Here is a 12,125-nt window from a genome sequence, read left to right as displayed (position 1 = left end):
AATTGTCACGAGTATTCAGCACGAGTCGTGAATTTAAACGACGAGTTTTGCAGACACAATTTTATGCAAATTCGAATAATTCCCTTGAAAATTTATTGATTAACGTATTTCTCATAGGTCTTATAGGTTAATTAACCTATTTCTTATAGGTCGTATGTCAACAAATAACATGTGGACGACCATACCAACGACTAAAAATGCAAAGGGTGTCCACGATAAAATTGCCACACATTGATTCGCAAAATTCGAGTTTTCATCCGATTGCTATCAAATTTTCAGGGATTGAGAAATAACTATTAAACTTCATTTTACATTTTTTACTCGTATTTTATTTACAGTCCATACACAAATGCCCGCACCTTGGCCTTAACCCCGGCCATAAGATTCTGCACAACCTGTGAATCAACCGTGTTTTACATGTAAACTCATACTTTCTTCACTATCTTAGGTCGTTTAAGAAGGTGCTGCTTCAAAATCGCGAAGTACTTCTCGATGGGGTGGAACTCCGGAGGGTTGGGAGGGTTAAACATTGTCGGCACGAAATTGACCTTATTGTCCGCATGCCACTTCAGCACATCCTTGGAGTAGTGGCATGAGGCCAAATCCGGCCAGAAGGTTGTTGGGAAGTTGTGGGCCTTCAGGAGAGGAAGCTCAGCAGTCGCTTCTGAAGGCACTCTTTGATGTGCGTGCCAATCCAGGAATTTATTCGCGCACACTGCACTTATCCTTGGCCTTGAAAAACAGGTTGGGGGCCGTTCGAATATTACGTAACGCAATTTTCGACCATTTTTGACCACCCCCCCCCCCCCCCCCACCCCCCTACGTAACACATTCGTACCTGATTTTCGATTCAAAACCCACGAAGCGTAACAAACTCTTACACCCCCTCCCCCCCCCCCCCCTAAATGCGTTACGTGATATTTGAATGGTCCCTTGCCAGCGATCTGTTTGAAGTCGGCCTTCACAAATGTTTCGTCGTCCATCATGCAGCATTCAACTTTCATCAACTTCCTGGCATGGGTTTTGGTGGACTTGTTCTGCTTCTCGTCGCGATTAGGGTCCTTTTGTACCTTGAAAGTTCGAAGCCCAGCCTTAATTTTGGTCTTCTGGACAAAGTTCGGCTTAGGTGCAGCTTCTTAGCCACATCCCGAACAGAGGCGTTCGGGTTTTGGTTGAAGGTCCCAACTAGGCGGTTGTGATTTTTGGTGTTGTACGTATACTTGCCTTGTTGGTGTATACTTGCCATTCCGCATGGAGTTATGATTGTGAGCTTTATAAACGAAAAGTTTCAAAGGTAAGAAAATTCATCGACTACGGGAAATAGCAATCACATAATGATATTTTGTATCTTAATGTTTGTGGATTGAGTAACAATTTTGACGAGGTAGTTCGAGAGCTAAAGTTTGACGAGTAGCTGGAGATAAAGCCGTACGTTATAGTTTTGGTCGAAACTCACCTTACGGTAGACTCGAACTCAAAAATGTTGGATACAATAGATTACACTATGATTAACTGTTCGCACACAAGACATACTGGAGGAGTTACAATGTATGTACAGAGTATTCTTAAATTTTGCTCAATTCATTTGATGAAATGAACTGGGTTCCGACAGTTAAATTAAAAAAAGAAAAAAAGACAATTCGTTATTGGCGGAATATTCCATTCTACGAGTGCAAGAAAAGCTCGTTTTCTGGATATCTTGAAAAATACTAAGTGGCTAAGTGAAATTGTTAAAGATGAAATCGATAACTTTGTTTGTGGAGACTTCAATATCAACTACAATAGCGAAGCAGAGTGCAGAAACCTTAAACGTGTTATGGACTCAAACGGATTAAGACAAATTTTTAATGAAGACACTCGAATAACTCCTTCCAGCAGCTCTAGAATTGATTTAGTTTTCACGAATGTGAACGGAGCTCAAGCGTCTGCAATTCCAGATTTTCGCGTTTCGGATTATGAGACAATAAATATTGATGCTGGATTTGAACTGGACAGTTTCATATCAGAAATTCAAGAGACTGTAAATGATTGGAGTCTGTATAATGCCAATGTTTTTCGCCAGCTTCTTGAGGCAGGTATCAACCTTGAGAAACACAGACTTTAATGAGTCAGTAAGATGTTTCGATTTATTCATAAAGGATAGGGTTAATGCACTTGTGGTCCAAAGAAAGGTTAAGAAAAAACTCCTACTCAATGGTACAGGTTCGGGTGCTAAATGGTACTCCAGAAAACTTAGTGATATGAAAAAACAAAGATACAATCTGTATAAACAATTTGTAAGAACTAAAAGCGAAAGAAGTTAGCGAAAATACAAAACTGTAAGAAATGAATACTCGCGTAAAATAAAACAAGAGAAAAACCAATCGATTCAAGATGAACTGGAAAAAAAAACCAAACAAATGGTAAAGTACTTTGGAAAACGATCAAACGATTAATAAGTTCAAATACTGCCCGAGAAGACTCCGTCTTGTTCGACGGGCTTGAAATCACGGATGAATCAGAAATTGCAGAGAAGTTTAATGACTTCTTCATTGACAATGTCATGGAAATCCATGACAGCATTCCGACTGGTTTTAATTTCTACTCAGATCATGTGATTTACAATAGTGGAAGTATTGTATGAAGAGTTCTATGAAATCGTTAAAAATATGAAAAAATACCTTATACGTGGAAGCGTTCGACTGTTATTCCTATTCAGAAAGAGAAAAATGCGAGAGATGCTAAATTGTATCGACCGATAAACATGTTGGAAAAACAAGAAAAGGTGCTTGAACTAGCAGTTAAATAGCAATTTCTACTTTTTATTGAGTCAGAAGGAATATTGATCGACGAGCAATCTGGATTTAGAAAGCAGCACTCAACGGAGTCCGCAGTAAATTTGATACTTCGAAATTGGAAGATCAATATGGAAAACGGTAGTTACAGAGTTGCAGTATTTCTGGACTTCAAGAGAGCTTTTGAAACAATTGATCGGCTAAAGCTGGTAGAACTATTGGAAAGAATAGGTATCAACGGAACGGCTCTAAACTGGTTTAAGGACTACTTAAATAGCCGAATGCAAAGAACAAAATATGGTTCATCTTATTCGAGATTTCGGGAAAATAATCTAGGTGTCCCACAAGGGAGTGTTCTGGGTCCCTTGTTATTCATATTGTATATTAATGATATGAAAAACTGCCTACGATATGGTCGTCTTAAACTGTTTGCTGATGATTCCGTCTCCTACTGGAATAGTAATGACTTAGAGCTCGTCGAGGCAAATGCCAATTTGGAAAATATCGCAGAATTTCTGAAACGTAGAAAATTATGTCTAAATATAAACAAAGCCAACTGAATGGTTATTGGTAATCGGAAAATTGGAGTTTGTCCAGATTTGCTCATTGATGGTTGGGCCATCGAAAGAGTGCGCCAAGTCAAGTATTTGGGAATACAAGTCGATGAAAAGCTCAATTTCATAGCTCATATCGATTATACGATATAGAAAATCGCCGTGAAAAATGATATACTCTGCCGAATTAGCCGATACATGACTTTCTGGTCAAAAATAATTTATGTATGTTAAATCTGTTATAATGCCACACTTCGACTATTGCGCTACAATATTGCTCAATGCATCTGATACACAAACAAATCGACTGCAAATAATACAAAATTAAATAATGCGAGTAGTAATACGTTGTAGTCGATGCACTCCTAGTGTTTTTAATGCTGGATATTCTTCAATGGTTGTCAGTTATACAAAGGATTGCATACAACAGCTTAATTTTTATATACAAAATGAAAAATGGAAAGTTACCATCTTATTTGATGGAAGGCCTGCAGTACGGAATCGACATACACAGATACAATACCAGAAGAGCACAAGAATTCAGACTGCCCAACACTAAAAAAGAGATTAGCAAACGCTCTCTTTTCTACAACGGATTGAAAATGTTCAACAATTTACCACCTAGCATCAAAGACAGTGTCAATATGAGCACCTTTAAGAAACTAACAATACAACACACAAAACAGACTATTTGATAAAATGACCAATCCTTAAAAGGATCGGTACGAAAGTGATGAGGATCTGAAAAAAATCGATATGAAATTGTACGGTGATGGACATACGCGGGAGTAAGACGAAAAAGTCGTAAAGAATAAGAAAATAAATGTTAAATTAAAATATCCAAAGGATAAAATGTTCCCCCCACTTCTAAAGAAGCGTATGGGGTGGAGGAAGGACCCAAATGGGCCTAAGGAACCATCACAAAAAAAAAGAAAAAACACCAACTTGAACATTTATGCTTGAAATTTAATTGTGACTGTTCTTCATTGGAATCGATTCCTCAATTCCATCTTCGCAATTCGATCTACACATCTAGGTACCTACATGTATCACCAGATATGAAAAAACTCCAGTCTGTATATTTTTAGAGCGATAATATCTGCTGTTTCGGTAAAATTTGTGAGCTCCGCTAGAAGATGCATTCAAACAATTTTATGATATTTCCATTTCAAAATTTTGCACATTTTTGGGGTCAAATATATAAATTCCTCTCCGGATTCCATGGACCAATTGCGTAGAGCAACGATTGAAACCTCCTGCACATAGCACCCATATCCCAGTTTGGGACACATCCACAAGCCCGCCCACAAGCAGGTTCAAAACACTTCCGGCGATTAGTGTTCCTTTGAATTTTCGGATACTCGTTTTTTATTTACCTATATTTTCGAACAACTTCCTCCAAAAAATATTCAGAAAATAACCATCTTATAAAAATTTTCACGAACCCGAAAACAAACACGTGTGATGCAATAAGGTCAACGCCTACTCCTCCATTTATCCTTTTTTACATTTCTTTGAAAACTACCACTTTTTTTTTCATTTCATTATCTTATATTTCAAAAGAAAAATCAAGTAAAGACGAGTAAAAAACCAATGAAGACTCATTTCACATTTTGTACCTTGGATCGGAAATCTTTCCATCGTAGTAAAATTAGAAAAATCTTCACGTTGTTTCTTGTTGACTAAAAATAGATTTTTTTTGATAGCCTTTCCTTATTTGAAAAAAAAAACGGTGGCGCGGTAAAATTCAGCTCATCCGGCGGCAATACATTCCGGAACGGGAATGTGATCCAGCAATAGCATAACCAAATACATTTCAAGTTTCAAACTTGGAGCTACGATTTGCATCTTTGACATTTTTCTCTTACCCATTCGCATTTTCTAAAGAGGAAGTCCGATGATCATTATTTCTTGGAATCGGAGAAATACTAGGAAAATGGTTGAAACTGCAACATTTTACTAGCTTAACTTTTTCATGCATAGCGACTCCTTTATCTATGTTTGAAAAGTAGTTAATAAACGCTGATAATCACATGGAAAAAAAAGTCCCCTCACTGATTCAATAAACAGTTCTAAAAACAAGTCCACCTCTTCTAAGCATTTGAGCTGAGATAGAACTATTATTGGGAAATTTGTCATGTTTCTGTTCCGTCATATTCTAATGAAGCAATGCATCAATTGTCACTCGATACCATTGCATTGTTGTTAAATGGGCGCGTTTGGATTTTTTTCTGATTTAAAAACTGGAAATAACTACTTGACTCATTGATTGTACTCTATCATACAAATTGTAGGCGAATCTTTTTTTCAATAGTTTTAAGTTAATGGATTCATATTTTACCGGAGCTCGGCTGCCTTTTTCACCTGGGCATAGAATGTGGATGAAAGTTATCCAATGCGAAACAGTGCGAAAAGGTGGTTGACAGTTTGAAATTAATCTGCTGAGCTAATACAGAATTTCATTCGGTGTGATTGTACCACGTGCACCGTTATTATTTCTTATCAGAGCGGTCTATTTCCGTTCAATGATGCAATGAGAATTTTTGCCATGACCGTATGGTTTATGAGTTATTTCTTTTTGAGGAGAAAGTTTCGCGGTATTTTCACTGATTATTTTCTATTGGTGCAGCTGATGTGAATCGTTGCGCAACCTTTTTTTTTTTTTTTTTAAATATATCTTTATTAGTACCAATTCATCATTACATTTATATTACATTAATACATTAAATTAGGTGTTCAGTTCAATAATGAACTTTCAGAGCCCTATAGTTTAATAATCACTAAAATTTATTTATTCGACTTAAATTTGCTGAGCACAATCAAGCATTTTTATAAAGGAGAACATCCTGTAGTGAAAAAAAAAATATTTTAAACTAAAAACTAAAGCTATCCTAAAATTAAACTAATTGTAGAGAGAGCGAATCTCTGCGATGGAAGACTGCATCGATTTGCCTCTGAAGTTGGAGATGATTTTGTTGGCCATCTCTTCGATAGATTCAATACCTGCAATCCGATGAAGATCTTCGGTGCTGTGCCAAGGTGGAAGCCGCAAAATCATTTTCAGAACCTTGTTCTGAATCCTCTGGATGGCTTTCTTCCTCGTCGCGCAGCAGCTAGACCAAATCGGAACTGCATACATTATCGATTGCGCAACCTTGTTTGTACAACATTGATACGTCTATACTCAATATGTATAAATAGAAAAAAAAATACAAAGAATCACATTCTATGCACATTTTTACAGATGCACTATTCAGGTTCAAAGGCATGAATACAACGAGTGCAACTGATAACTGACTGATTAACCCTCATGCGTTCCTGAAAATTTTACCCGTTACAGTCCCTGGAGTGTCAATTTGCCACTCCTGAATAAAACCAAAATATCTCTCTTGTTTCTCAACCGATTTTTTTTTTAAAATCATAGTTTTGGAAATAAGTTTTGGAAACCCCGTAATGAAACTCAAAAATGTTTCTCAGACAATATTCAACATTTCAGTTTTCCGTTATAGGTTTTTCCGTTATACAGTTTTTCAGATCATGACCACAAAACTGTAAAAAAGTGGTGTAAAACCCGTACTTTTCCATAAATTAATCGTTAAAATTTTGTAAGTCCCACCAGATAAGTTTTGAAAAGAGGATTGGAAAGTTGACGTAATTTGGCACATTTTTGCATTTTCAGATCTTCAAAATACGAAACACAGAATTTTTGACTAATTTTCAAAGGTAGGTAGCTGTTTTTCGAACCATTTGTCAATTTGCCATTGTCTCAGATTTTCTAAGACTTAAATTCAACTTTGCACTGGATTTCGAGTTAATTTAAGCGATGTAATGTCAAAAACGGTTGCGAAATAAGAGAGATATAGCGGTTTTTAGCGAGAAGTGTCAACAATTTGACACTCAAGGTTTGATTAGGAAGTTTTTTTTCCTGGAACTTAAAGGTGCGTCCATAAAAAGTTATAATGCAAAATTGAAGATTTGAAGAATTTATTGAGGGTCCCCGAAGAAATTTTGTAAATCGGATGCACCCGAACAAAGTTACAAGTCGCTAAACTTAAACAATCAAACTTAAACAATGTAAACAATCCACATAAATTTTCTTATTTAATTTTTGGCATTTCGGCGAGTTGTGAAAATTCAAGGTAGAATATTTTAGAAAGAACATGAAAGTATTATAGGTGGAAAGATCAAAGCTAGAGCGCTTTGGGTAGAAGAAATTGAATAGTTGGTGAAAATGTGAGCAGGGCTTTTGTTTTGTGAACAGCTTTTGAACTATATACTTGCGTGATTCTTTGCCGCGCGCCGTTTCAATGTTGATAGGAAGTTATTGATGCTTTAAAAAAGTTTATTTTCAACACATATTGCCTCACAACTTCAAAACAAAAATAAATTTTGATAATCCGTTTTCAACAAAAGATGCGCATTATAATTATCTAAAATGTTGCTGAATAAATGATTTTTATAAAATATCATCATGAAAAGATATCGTGAAAAAACTTATTTTTAAGAGGACCACCCTAATTTCATGAAAACAAGTTGTCATACAACTATTAGTTCAAGAGATAGATGTGTAGTGTCTTCGACAAAGTGTACTGAATTGTTATTTTCTTCAATATTGTAGAATAATGTAGGCCTCTATCTTATCACAGTTAGGAAATAATTTCCGGATCTCAGCAATCTTATGAATCACCCCGAAATTTTCCAGTCAAAATGACCGCCTTTAGTTGCTGTAAAATGTTGTGAAAGACATCAAATGCATCAAACTTAAGGGGAAGACGCTAATAATTGTTTAACGTTAAAGTTCATTTCTGCACCACTGTGCATTAGTTCAAAATTTTCAAGTCCCAACATGCGTTTTTTTAATAATTGAAAAATGTAGGGGAATTGAGGGTAAAAGCCGCAATAACTCCATATTCCGAAGCGTGCTGGGGCTCAAACAGCCTTCATTGGATTCCTCGTAAATAATCACACAAGATACGTCCCATTTGGCTCAAAATGCTTTTTTCTTGAATAATTGAAAAATGTAGGGAAATGAGGGTATAAACATCCATAACTCCATTTTTCGAAGCTTGCGGGGGCACAAACAGCCTCCATAGAAAATTGCACAAGATAGGACTATTTTTGTTCAAAATTTTCAAGTCTAAATAAGTTTTATTTTCTGAATTGCTTATAAAATATAGGGGAATTGGGGGTTAAAAAGGCACTATAACTCCGTTCACTTCTGTTTTTTTCGCCATTGTGCGTTGGTTGCTCAAAATGCGAAAAATTTTATATGAACAAAACAAAAAAAGATTGCATTTGATATTTTCAGGCTTTTAAAGTGGAATCGCATCAAAAATTCATCGCAAACAGCAGGTTATGACACACATTGAGTTTAAAATCAGTCGGACAAAATTACCCTGAAATCATATTTTTAATTATATGTATATTCAATAGTAGCTAGTCAGGACGTTCGAAATTTTTGCAATCATTAATTGCGAATATCAGGAAGTAAATCAAACTGCAACCTGAAAAAGGTCAAGATGCAAATTTTGGTATTGAATAATGAATTTAAATTCTGTGTCAAAACTTGTTAGTGGAATATTGATTAGAAGTTATCGGAAGTCTGTTGCTAAATGTTGGTAAAAAAAAACTGTTCAACTCACTGAATTCTTGATTAAAACCAAAGTTAACACTTGAGTGAATTCAATAGACCTTACAATCGACTCATTTTACCAAATATCACAAATACTCAACTCAATCCCGCATCATTTTTCCATGCCTCCCACTGAAGATAATTGCAAATATTCTTCCCGAGATGTTGATGATTGAGCTCCACGACATGGATGACACGACGAGTCTTAATAAGTGGTTTCGCTGGAATTATTCCTTCGGCATTTTTTGGTTTTTTTTTTAATTTTTTTTGTTGGCGTTCCCCCTTTTCATCCGTAGAGGTCAAATTATGAAATAAGCAAACGCCTGCGATGCGCTGAACGAGGGGGCCTGTTTGGTAGCAAAAACGTTTGAATGAAACGGAATCGCACGGAATGTCAGCAGAATGATCAACCCAAATGGCTCAAGAATGTCGCTTTTCACAGAAAGAATACTTTTCGGAACTGGAGAAACTACGACTATATAATCAGATAAAAAGAATATTTCTATGTAAGATGAAATTTATGACATTCTGAAAAAAAAACTTTTCTCATCCATCGAGAACAACAAGAAAATGTTGAGCTCAACACTGCTGCGAAATGGCGAAGTAACGTTTATGCCATTCCCAGATCTCGTCAATAAGAGTTTCTTTTTCCCTTTCCCACTTTCCACTTTTCCGGAATCTGACTGTATCACATTTCATGAAGAGTCCCTCGGCAAAACCTTTTATACGTAAGTTGTGTGTATTTAGCTACATAAAGTATCATTCGTGAGGAAAAGTGAAGAAGAAAACGACTATTTTGTAGTATAGTGGTTTTTAAGGCTTAATTTTACGAACACCAGGCAACATCGGGCAGCTCGCACCATATGCAAACCCATACAGCTAAAAGTTCCATAAAACAGGTAAAAAAGCTTTCTCAGCTCAATCATTGATCTGAAGTACTTTCCATGCAGCTCAAAATATGTTCTTGTTGATATTTTCAAGTTCTAAAACAAGTCTAAATGTGCCCTTCTTGTGACTTAAGTCCCTTACAATGTACATATAAAGCACTTTTGAAACTTACAAGTTCATTTATGAGTACATATAGTTCACGCATGAGAATTTTCAAATCCTTCTTTTAGTGAATAAAGCACGAACACGAAATTATTGCGACAACGAGAATGTCATGCCAATTTTGTTATAATGTTTAGAATCAAACCCAAATTTTAGGGTAGTTTTATACATATACTTACTTTAAAAATTCAAAGGAAAAGTTAATCGATGGAGCCTTGAGTGTAAAATTGAACGCATTTTCGCTTGATTCCCTTCATCCAAGTCTTTACAGTGTCATCCGGTACCAATTTCTCAGTTTTATTTCCATTTTCTTAACACTCCTTCTCGTCTTTGACTGTCTTCTAGCTCTTCCGAAGTTCCCGCTTCATTATTGGCCAGAACTGCTCCATCGGGCGCAGTTCCAGACAGTTTGGCGGGTTCTTGTCCTTTGGAACAAAATGAACAGAATTGGCTTCATATCACGCCAGGACACTTTTAGAATAGTGGCATGATGCCAAGTCTGGCCAAAATAGCGGAGCTTCGTCGTGCTGCTGCAAGAACGGCAAAAGGCGCTTCTCGAGGCACTCAGATTTGTAGATCTCGCCATTTATTGTGCCCTTTGTCACGAAAGGCTCACTTCTCAGTTCGCAAGAGTAAATGGCCTGCCAAACGAGATATTTGGAGGTGAACTTCGACATTTTCTTCTTCTTAAATTTGTCGTCCACATAGAACTTGCTCTAGCCGGTGAAAAACTCCAACTCCGGAATTTTCTTAAAATCGGCTTTTATATACGTTTCGTCGTCCATCACACAGCAGCCATATTTCGTCAGCATCTTCTCGTAGAGCTTCCGTGTTCGAGTTTTAGCCGTCGATTGTTTCCGCTCATCGGGGTTTGGGAAGTTCTGTACCTTGTATGTCTGTAGTCCAGCTCTCTTCTTTGTATTCTGGTCGTAGCTCTGCGACATGCCGATTTTTTTTGGCCAAACCACGGCTTGAGACGTTGGGATTTGCTTCAATCATCCGCTTCACCTTTCCCTCCGTCTTTTTGTTCTCCGGTCCCGGTTTTCTTCCAGCTCCTTTGCCGTGGTCCAACGTCAACCGCTCCTGGTACCGCTTCAACACTCTAGAGACGGTTGAATGATGAATGTTCAACATTTTTCCCGACAGGTCAGGAAATTCCAGGTGTTTGGAAAGAATTCGTTCTCTCGACTCGCGTTGGTTCACCTCCATTTTCGTTGAATCGAAAAACACGACTTCATATTTAACAGCATGTAAACAATACACAATACACTGAGAAAGTGTGCAAATTTTGGTAAATTTTTACCCAATGGTAAAAAAAAGTTATGCCCTGTTGAATGTGTCGGAATAATTTCGAATTCGTCCTTTAACCCGGCCTTGCTCGGATTCCAATAAAATATTTATAAATATTACCTAGTCGTTTGATTTTTCGAAATTTTGGAAGCATTGTATTCATCATTTTAACAAATTTTGCCAAGTTAATTTTTTTATTTTTTACTTTGTCTTGGAATTTTTTTTTATTTGATCATTGGGATTTTAACATCTATGGGGTCATTCATCCCTCAAAATATGATATGATATGATAAAAAATATGATAAGATTGGTAATGTCAAGTAACTTTTCCCATGTAAATTGTGGAAAACCCAATTTTTCATAGCTTGAAATAAATGCTATTTCCATAACAGAAAACCGTCTCAAAAATTGTGGGTGAGATCACAGAAAACCAGACTTTTTCTTCGCAAAAACACAGAATTATTTTTTCTGTAACCCATCTGTTGTTCACCTATTAACACAAATTTAAATTGGCCGAAATAGTCACAGCAGCACAAAGTCAACGTCCTATGAATGGACAAAATACCAGTCAGCCATACAATTATTTTTACCAACTTGAAGGAAGCGTGTGCTTCAACTTTTTCTGTATTCCTTTGTTTTCTTTCATTTCTTACTTCACTTTATTATTCTTTCAAAATCGAGGAAATTTTCAGAAATTCTTAAGCGTGAAAACTTTTGCACATTAAGTGGTTGATCCTTTTGCGACTATCAAAGCATGCTGCTGAACTTTTCGCGTCAAGAATTCAAAACATACGCATGAATTAACAATATTTCCCTTCGAATAAT

This window comes from Uranotaenia lowii, chromosome 1 (genome assembly GCF_029784155.1).
Source record: "Uranotaenia lowii strain MFRU-FL chromosome 1, ASM2978415v1, whole genome shotgun sequence".
In the NCBI taxonomy this organism is placed as follows: Eukaryota; Metazoa; Arthropoda; class Insecta; order Diptera; family Culicidae; genus Uranotaenia; species Uranotaenia lowii.
The sequence above is the reverse complement of the archived record's forward strand: the minus strand, read 5'-3'. Positions refer to the sequence as shown.